The sequence below is a fragment of the Pseudophryne corroboree genome, chromosome 9, assembly GCF_028390025.1.
Source record: "Pseudophryne corroboree isolate aPseCor3 chromosome 9, aPseCor3.hap2, whole genome shotgun sequence".
Taxonomy (NCBI): Eukaryota; Metazoa; Chordata; class Amphibia; order Anura; family Myobatrachidae; genus Pseudophryne; species Pseudophryne corroboree.
In genome coordinates this window covers 136,715,811-136,726,167 of record NC_086452.1, presented here as the reverse complement: position 1 = coordinate 136,726,167, position 10,357 = coordinate 136,715,811, and positions in this window count along the sequence as shown.

Sequence of the window (10,357 nt, the reverse complement as noted above, 5' to 3'; positions counted from 1 at the left end):
CATCTGAGAAATTTCCTAAGCCCCAAACCCATCGATTTTGGTCAAAAATGAAAATTTCAAAAGTGCCCCAATTTCTGCTTTAAACTTTAGGTACAGTACCATCCCAAAATGTATCACTAAGGTGACAGAAATTGATTTCGGAGCATGATTTTTAAACAGGAGCTTCAACCGTTTTGTGGATTATGAGAAATTCCCTAGGCCCCAGACCCAACGATTTTGGTCAAAAATGAAAATTTCAAAAGTTCCCCAATTTTTGCTTTAAACTTTAGGTACCATCCCAAAATGTATCACTAAGGTGACAGAAGTTGATTACGGAGCATGATTTTTGAATAGGAGCTTCAACCATTTTGTTGCATCTGAGAAATTTCCTAAGCCATGGACCCATCGATTTTGGTCAAAAATGAAAATTTCAAAAGTGCTCCAATTTCTACTTTAAACTTTAGGTACCATCCCAAAGTTTTTCACTAAGGTGACAGACGTTGATTTTGGAGCATGATTTTTAAACAGGACCGTCAACCGTTTTGTGACATATAAGAAATTCCCTAAGCCCCAGACACTTCGATTTTGGTAAAAAATGAAAATTTCAAAAGTGCCCCAATTTCTACTCTAAACTTTAGGTACCATCCCAAAATGTATCACTAAGGTGACAGAAGTTGATTTCGGAGCATGATTTTTGAACAGGAGCTTCAACCATTTTGTGGATTATGAGAAATTCCCTAAGCCCCAGACCCATCGATTTTGGTCAAAAATGAAAATTTCAAAAGTGCCCCAATTTCTGCTTTAAACTTTAGGTACCACCCCAAAATGTATCACTGAGGTGACAGAAGTTGATTTTTATAGCAAGATTTTTAAACTGTAGCGTCAATCATTTTGTGGCATATGAGAGATTCCCTAAGCCCCAGACCCACCGATTTTGGTCAAAAATGAAAATTTCAAAAGTGCCCCAATTTCTACTCTAAACTTTAGGTACCATCCCAAAATGTATCACTAAGGTGACAGAAGTTGATTTCAGAGCATGATTTTTAAAAAGGAGCGTCAACCATTTTGTGACAAAAAATATTTTCCCTAAGGCCCAGACCCATCGATTTTGGTCAAAAATAATAATTTCAAAAGTGCCCCAATTTCTACTCTAAACTTTAGGTATCATCCCAAAATGTATCACTAAGGTGACAGAAGTTGATTTCGGAGCATGATTTTTGAACAGGAGCTTCAACCATTTTGTGGATTATGAGAAATTCCCTAAGCCCCAGACCCATCGATTTTGGTAAAAAAATGAAAATTTCAAAAGTGCCCCAATTTCTGCATTAAACTTTAGGTACCACCCCAAAATGTATCACTAAGGTGACAGAAGTTGATTACGGAGCATGATTTTTGAATAGGAGCTTCAACCATTTTGTTGCATCTGAGAAATTTCCTAAGCCATGGACCCATCGATTTTGGTCAAAAATGAAAATTTCAAAAGTGCCCCAATTTCTGCTTTAAACTTTAGGTACCATCCCAAAGTTTTTCACTAAGGTGACAGAAGTTGATTTTGGAGCATGATTTTTAAACAGAAGCGTCAACCGTTTTGTGACATACAGAAATTCCCTAAGCCCCAGACACTTCGATTTTGGTCAAAAATGAAAATTTCAAAAGTGCCCCAATTTCTACTCTAAACTTTAGGTACCATCCCAAAATGTATCACTAAGGTGACAGAAGTTGAATTCAGAGCATGATTTTTAAACAGGAGCGTCAACCGTTTTTGTGACAATAATAAATTCCCTAAGCCCCAGACCCATCGATTTTGGTCAAAAATAATAATTTCAAAAGTGCCCCAATTTCTACTTTAAACTTTAGGTACCATCCCAAAATGTATCACTAAGGTGACAGAAGTTGATTTCGGAGCATGATTTTTGAACAGGAGCTTCAACCGTTTTGTGGCAACTGAGAAATTCCCTAAGCCCCGGACCCATTTATTTTGGTCAAAAATGAAAATTTGAAAAGTGCCCCAATTTCTGCTTTAAACTTTAGGTACAGTTCCATCCCAAAATGCATCACTAAGGTAACAGAAATTGATTTCGGAGCATGATTTTTAAACAGGAGCTTCAACCGTTTTGTGGATTATGAGAAATTTCCTAAGCCACGGACCCATCGATTTTGGTAAAAAAAATTAAAATTTCAAAAGTGCACCAATTTCTACTCTAAACTTTAGGTACCATCCCAAAATGTATCACTAAGGTGACAGAAATTGATTTCGGAGCATGATTTTTGAACAGGAGCTTCAACCGTTTTGTGGATTATGAGAAATTTCCTAAGCCACGGACCATCGATTTTGGTCAAAAATGAAAATTTCAAAAGTGCCCCAATTTCTGCTTTAAACAATAGGTACCATCCCAAAGTTTTTCACTAAGGTGACAGAAGTTGATTTCGGAGCATAATTTTTCAACAGGAGCTTCAACCATTTTGTGGATTATGAGAAATTCCCTAAGCCCCAGACCCATCGATTTTGGTCAAAAATGAAAATTTCAAAAGTGCCCCAATTTCTGCTTTAAACTTTAGGTACCACCCCAAAATGTATCACTAAGGTGACAGAAGTTGATTTCGGAGCATGATTTTTGAACAGGAGCTTCAACCATTTTGTTGCATCTGAGAAATTTCCTAAGCCACAAATCCATCGATTTTGGTCAAAATTTTAAATTTCAAAAGTGCCCCAAATTCTGCTTTAAACTTTAGGTACCATCCCAAAATGTATCACTAAGGTGACAGAAATTGATTTCGGAGCATGAATTTTGAACAGGAGCTTCAACCGTTTTGTGGATTATGAGAAATTCCCTAGGCCCCAGACCCATCGATTTTGGTCAAAAATGAAAATTTCAAAAGTGCCCCAATTTCTGCTTTAAACTTTAGGTACCACCCCAAAATGTATCACTAAGGTGACAGAAGTTGATTACGGAGCATGATTTTTGAATAGGAGCTTCAACCATTTTGTTGCATCTGAGAAATTTCCTAAGCCACAAATCCATCGATTTTGGTCAAAATTTTAAATTTCAAAAGTGCCCCAATTTCTGCTTTAAACTTTAGGTACCACCCCAAAATGTATCACTGAGGTGACAGAAGTTGATTTTTATAGCAAGATTTTTAAACTGTAGCGTCAATCATTTTGTGGCATATGAGAGATTCCCTAAGCCCCAGACCCACCGATTTTGGTCAAAAATGAAAATTTCAAAAGTGCCCCAATTTCTACTCTAAACTTTAGGTACCATCCCAAAATGTATCACTAAGGTGACAGAAGTTGATTTCAGAGCATGATTTTTAAAAAGGAGCGTCAACCATTTTGTGACAAAAAATATTTTCCCTAAGGCCCAGACCCATCGATTTTGGTCAAAAATAATAATTTCAAAAGTGCCCCAATTTCTACTCTAAACTTTAGGTATCATCCCAAAATGTATCACTAAGGTGACAGAAGTTGATTTCGGAGCATGATTTTTGAACAGGAGCTTCAACCATTTTGTGGATTATGAGAAATTCCCTAAGCCCCAGACCCATCGATTTTGGTAAAAAAATGAAAATTTCAAAAGTGCCCCAATTTCTGCATTAAACTTTAGGTACCACCCCAAAATGTATCACTAAGGTGACAGAAGTTGATTACGGAGCATGATTTTTGAATAGGAGCTTCAACCATTTTGTTGCATCTGAGAAATTTCCTAAGCCATGGACCCATCGATTTTGGTCAAAAATGAAAATTTCAAAAGTGCCCCAATTTCTGCTTTAAACTTTAGGTACCATCCCAAAGTTTTTCACTAAGGTGACAGAAGTTGATTTTGGAGCATGATTTTTAAACAGAAGCGTCAACCGTTTTGTGACATACAGAAATTCCCTAAGCCCCAGACACTTCGATTTTGGTCAAAAATGAAAATTTCAAAAGTGCCCCAATTTCTACTCTAAACTTTAGGTACCATCCCAAAATGTATCACTAAGGTGACAGAAGTTGAATTCAGAGCATGATTTTTAAACAGGAGCGTCAACCGTTTTTGTGACAATAATAAATTCCCTAAGCCCCAGACCCATCGATTTTGGTCAAAAATAATAATTTCAAAAGTGCCCCAATTTCTACTTTAAACTTTAGGTACCATCCCAAAATGTATCACTAAGGTGACAGAAGTTGATTTCGGAGCATGATTTTTGAACAGGAGCTTCAACCGTTTTGTGGCAACTGAGAAATTCCCTAAGCCCCGGACCCATTTATTTTGGTCAAAAATGAAAATTTGAAAAGTGCCCCAATTTCTGCTTTAAACTTTAGGTACAGTTCCATCCCAAAATGCATCACTAAGGTAACAGAAATTGATTTCGGAGCATGATTTTTAAACAGGAGCTTCAACCGTTTTGTGGATTATGAGAAATTTCCTAAGCCACGGACCCATCGATTTTGGTAAAAAAAATTAAAATTTCAAAAGTGCACCAATTTCTACTCTAAACTTTAGGTACCATCCCAAAATGTATCACTAAGGTGACAGAAATTGATTTCGGAGCATGATTTTTGAACAGGAGCTTCAACCGTTTTGTGGATTATGAGAAATTTCCTAAGCCACGGACCATCGATTTTGGTCAAAAATGAAAATTTCAAAAGTGCCCCAATTTCTGCTTTAAACAATAGGTACCATCCCAAAGTTTTTCACTAAGGTGACAGAAGTTGATTTCGGAGCATAATTTTTCAACAGGAGCTTCAACCATTTTGTGGATTATGAGAAATTCCCTAAGCCCCAGACCCATCGATTTTGGTCAAAAATGAAAATTTCAAAAGTGCCCCAATTTCTGCTTTAAACTTTAGGTACCACCCCAAAATGTATCACTAAGGTGACAGAAGTTGATTTCGGAGCATGATTTTTGAACAGGAGCTTCAACCATTTTGTTGCATCTGAGAAATTTCCTAAGCCACAAATCCATCGATTTTGGTCAAAATTTTAAATTTCAAAAGTGCCCCAAATTCTGCTTTAAACTTTAGGTACCATCCCAAAATGTATCACTAAGGTGACAGAAATTGATTTCGGAGCATGAATTTTGAACAGGAGCTTCAACCGTTTTGTGGATTATGAGAAATTCCCTAGGCCCCAGACCCATCGATTTTGGTCAAAAATGAAAATTTCAAAAGTGCCCCAATTTCTGCTTTAAACTTTAGGTACCACCCCAAAATGTATCACTAAGGTGACAGAAGTTGATTACGGAGCATGATTTTTGAATAGGAGCTTCAACCATTTTGTTGCATCTGAGAAATTTCCTAAGCCACAAATCCATCGATTTTGGTCAAAATTTAAAATTTCAAAAGTGCCCCAAATTCTGCTTTAAACTTTAGGTACCATCCCAAAATGTATCACTAAGGTGACAGAAATTGATTTCGGAGCATGATTTTTGAACAGGAGCTTCAACCGTTTTGTGGATTATGAGAAATTCCCTAGGCCCCAGACCCATCGATTTTGGTCAAAAATGAAAATTTCAAAAGTGCCTCCAATTTCTGCTTTAAACTTTAGGTACCATCCCAAAATGTATCACTAAGGTGACAGAAGTTGATTTCGGAGCATGATTTTTAAACAGGAGCGTCAACCATTTTGTGAGAAAAAATAAATTCCCGAAGCCCCAGACCCATTGATTTTGGTCAAAAATAATAATTTCAAAAGTGCCCCAATTTTTGCTTTAAACTTTAGGTAACATCCCAAAATGTATCACTAAGGTGACAGAAGTTGATTACGGAGCATGATTTTTGAATAGGAGCTTCAACCATTTTGTTGCATCTGAGAAATTTCCTAAGCCACGGACCCACCGATTTTGGTCAAAAATGAAAATTTCAAAAGTGCCCCAATTTCTACTCTAAACTTTAGGTACCATCCCAAAATGTATCACTAAGGTGACAGAAGTTGATTTCAGAGCATGATTTTTAAACAGGAGCGTCAACCATTTTGTGACAAAAAATAAATTCCCTAAGCCCCAGACCCATCGATTTTGGTCAAAAATAATAATTTCAAAAGTGCCCCAATTTCTATTCTAAACTTTAGGTACCATCCCAAAATGTATCACTAAGGTGACAGAAGTTGAATTCAGAGCATGATTTTTAAACAGGAGCGTCAACCGTTTTTGTGACAAAAATAAATTCCCTAAGCCCCAGACCCATCGATTTTGGTCAAAAATAATAATTTCAAAAGTGCCCCAATTTCTATTCTAAACTTTAGGTACCATCCCAAAATTTTTCACTAAGGTGACAGAAGTTGATTTTGGAGCATGATTTTTAAACAGGAGCGTCAACCATTTTGTGAGAAAAAATAAATTCCCAAAGCCCCAGACCCATTGATTTTGGTCAAAAATAATAATTTCAAAAGTGCCCCAATTTCTACTCTAAACTTTAGGTATCATCCCAAAATGTATCACTAAGGTGACAAGTTGATTTCGGAGCATGATTTTTGAACAGGAGCTTCAACCGTTTTGTGGCCTCAGAGAACTTCCCTAAGCCCCGGACCCATTTATTTTGGTTAAAAATGAAAATTTCAAAAGTGCCCCAATTTCTGCTTTAAACTTTAGGTACCATCCCAAAATGTATCACTAAGGTGACAGAAATTGATTTCGGAGCATGATTTTTGAACAGGAGCTTCAACCGTTTTGTGGATTATGAGAAATTTCCTAAGCCACGGACCCATCGATTTTGGTCAAAAATGAAAATTTCAAAAGTGCCCCAATTTCTTAAACAATAGGTACCATCCCAAAGTGTTTCACTAAGGTGACAGAAGTTGATTTCGGAGCATGATTTTTAAACAGGAGCTTCAACCGTTTAGTGACATATAAGAAATTCCCTAAGCGCCAGACCCATCGATTTTTGTAAAAAATGAAAATTTCAAAAGTGCCCCAATTTCTACACTAAACTTTAGGTACCATCCCAAAATGTATCACTAAGGTGACAGAAGTTGATTACGGAGCATGATTTTTGAATAGGAGCTTCAACCATTTTGTTGCATCTGAGAAATTTCCTAAGCCCCAAACCCATCGATTTTGGTCAAAAATGAAAATTTCAAAAGTGCCCCAATTTCTGCTTTAAACTTTAGGTACAGTACCATCCCAAAATGTATCACTAAGGTGACAGAAATTGATTTCGGAGCATGATTTTTAAACAGGAGCTTCAACCGTTTTGTGGATTATGAGAAATTTCCTAAGCCATGGACCCATCGATTTTGGTAAAAAAATGAAAATTTCAAAAGTGCACCAATTTCTACTCTAAACTTTAGGTACCATCCCAAAATGTATCACTAAGGTGACAGAAGTTGATTTCGGAGCATGATTTTTGAACAGGAGCTTCAACCATTTTGTGGATTATGAGAAATTCCCTAAGCCCCGGACCCATCTATTTTGGTCAAAAATGAAAATTTCAAAAGTGCCCCCAATTTCTGCTTTAAACTTTAGGTACCATCCCAAAATGTATCACTAAGGTGACAGAAATTGATTTCGGAGCATGATTTTTGAACAGGAGCTTCAACCATTTTGTGGATTATGAGAAATTCCCTAAGCCCCAGACCCATCGATTTTGGTCAAAAATGAAAATTTCAAAAGTGCCCCAATTTCTACTTTAAACTTTAGGTACCATCCCACAGTTTTTCACTAAGGTGACAGACGTTGATTTTGGAGCATGATTTTTAAACAGGACCGTCAACCGTTTTGTGACATATATGAAATTCCCTAAGCCCCAGACACTTCGATTTTGGTAAAAAATGAAAATTTCAAAAGTGCCCCAATTTCTACTCTAAACTTTAGGTACCATCCCAAAATGTATCACTAAGGTGACAGAAGTTGATTTCGGAGCATGATTTTTGAACAGGAGCTTCAACCATTTTGTGGATTATGAGAAATTCCCTAAGCCCCAGACCCATCGATTTTGGTCAAAAATGAAAATTTCAAAATTGCCCCAATTTCTGCTTTAAACTTTAGGTACCACCCCAAAATGTATCACTGAGGTGACAGAAGTTGATTTTTATAGCAAGATTTTTAAACTGGAGCGTCAATCATTTTGTGGCATATGAGAGATTCCCTAAGCCCCAGACCCACCGATTTTGGTCAAAAATGAAAATTTCAAAAGTGCCCCAATTTCTACTCTAAACTTTAGGTACCATCCCAAAATGTATCACTAAGGTGACAGAAGTTGATTTCAGAGCATGATTTTTAAACAGGAGCGTCAACCATTTTGTGACAAAAAATAAATTCCCTAAGCCCCAGACCCATCGATTTTGGTAAAAAATGAAAATTTCAAAAGTGCCCCAATTTCTGCATTAAACTTTAGGTACCACCCCAAAATGTATCACTAAGGTGACAGAAGTTGATTACGGAGCATGATTTTTGAATAGGAGGTTCAACCATTTTGTTGCATCTGAGAAATTTCCTAAGCCATGGACCCATCGATTTTGGTCAAAAATGAAAATTTCAAAAGTGCCCCAATTTCTGCTTTAAACTTTAGGTACCATCCCAAAGTTTTTCACTAAGGTGACAGAAGTTGATTTTGGAGCATAATTTTTAAACAGAAGCGTCAACCGTTTTGTGACATAAAGAAATTCCCTAAGCCCCAGACACTTCGATTTTAGTAAAAAATGAAAATTTCAAAAGTGCCCCAATTTCTACTCTAAACTTTAGGTACCATCCCAAAATGTATCACTAAGGTGACAGAAATTGATTTCGGAGCATGATTTTTGAACAGGAGCTTCAACCGTTTTGTGGATTATGAGAAATTTCCAAAATCCCAGACCCATCGATTTTGGTCAAAAATGAAAATTTCAAAAGTGCCCCAATTTCTGCTTTAAACTTTAGGTACCACCCCAAAAAGTATCACTGAGGTGACAGAAGTTGATTTTTATAGCAAGATTTTTAAACTGGAGCGTAATCATTTTGTGGCATATGAGGGATTCCCTAAGCCCCAGACCCACCAATTTTGGTCAAAAATGAAAATTTCAAAAGTGCCCCAATTTCTACTCTAAACTTTAGGTACCATCCCAAAATGTATCACTAAGGTGACAGAAGTTGAATTAAGAGCATGATTTTTAAACAGGAGCGTCAACCGTTTTTGTGACAAAAATAAATTCCCTAAGCCCCAGACCCATCGATTTTGGTCAAAAATAATAATTTCAAAAGTGCCCCAATTTCTACTCTAAACTTTAGGTACCATCCCAAAATGTATCACTAAGGTGACAGAAGTTGATTTCGGAGCATGATTTTTGAACAGGAGCTTCAACCGTTTTGTGGCAACTGAGAAATTCCCTAAGCCCCGGACCCATTTATTTTGGTCAAAAATGAAAATTTCAAAAGTGCCCCAATTTTTGCTTTAAACTTTAGGTACAGTACCATCCCAAAATGCATCACTAAGGTAACAGAAATTGATTTCGGAGCATGATTTTTAAACAGGACCTTCAACCGTTTTGTGGATTATGAGAAATTTCCTAAGCCACGGACCCATCGATTTTGGTAAAAAAAATGAAAATTTCAAAAGTGCACCAATTTCTACTCTAAACTTTAGGTACCATCCCAAAATGTATCACTAAGGTGACAGAAATTGATTTCGGAGCATGATTTTTGAACAGGAGCTTCAACCGTTTTGTGGATTATGAGAAATTTTCTAAGCCACGGACCATCGATTTTGGTCAAAAATGAAAATTTCAAAAGTGCCCCAATTTCTGCTTTAAACAATAGGTACCATCCCAAAGTGTTTCACTAAGGTGACAGAAGTTGATTTCGGAGCATAATTTTTCAACAGGAGCTTCAACCATTTTGTGGATTATGAGAAATTCCCTAAGCCCCAGACCCATCGATTTTGGTCAAAAATGAAAATTTCAAAAGTGCCCCAATTTCTGCTTTAAACTTTAGGTACCACCCCAAAATGTATCACTAAGGTGACAGAAGTTGATTTCGGAGCATGATTTTTGAACAGGAGCTTCAACCGTTTTGTGGATTATGAGAAATTTCCTAAGCCACGGACCATTGACTTTGGTCAAAAATGAAAATTTCAAAAGTGCCCCAATTTCTGCTTTAAACAATAGGTACCATCCCAAAGTGTTTCACTAAGGTGACAGAAGTTGATTTCGGAGCATAATTTTTCAACAGGAGCTTCAACCATTTTGTGGATTATGAGAAATTCCCTAAGCCCCAGACCCATCGATTTTGGTCAAAAATGAAAATTTCAAAAGTTCCCCAATTTTTGCTTTAAACTTTAGGTACCATCCCAAAATGTATCACTAAGGTGACAGAAGTTGATTACGGAGCATGATTTTTGAATAGGAGCTTCAACCATTTTGTTGCATCTGAGAAATTTCCTAAGCCATGGACCCATCGATTTTGGTCAAAAATGAAAATTTCAAAAGTG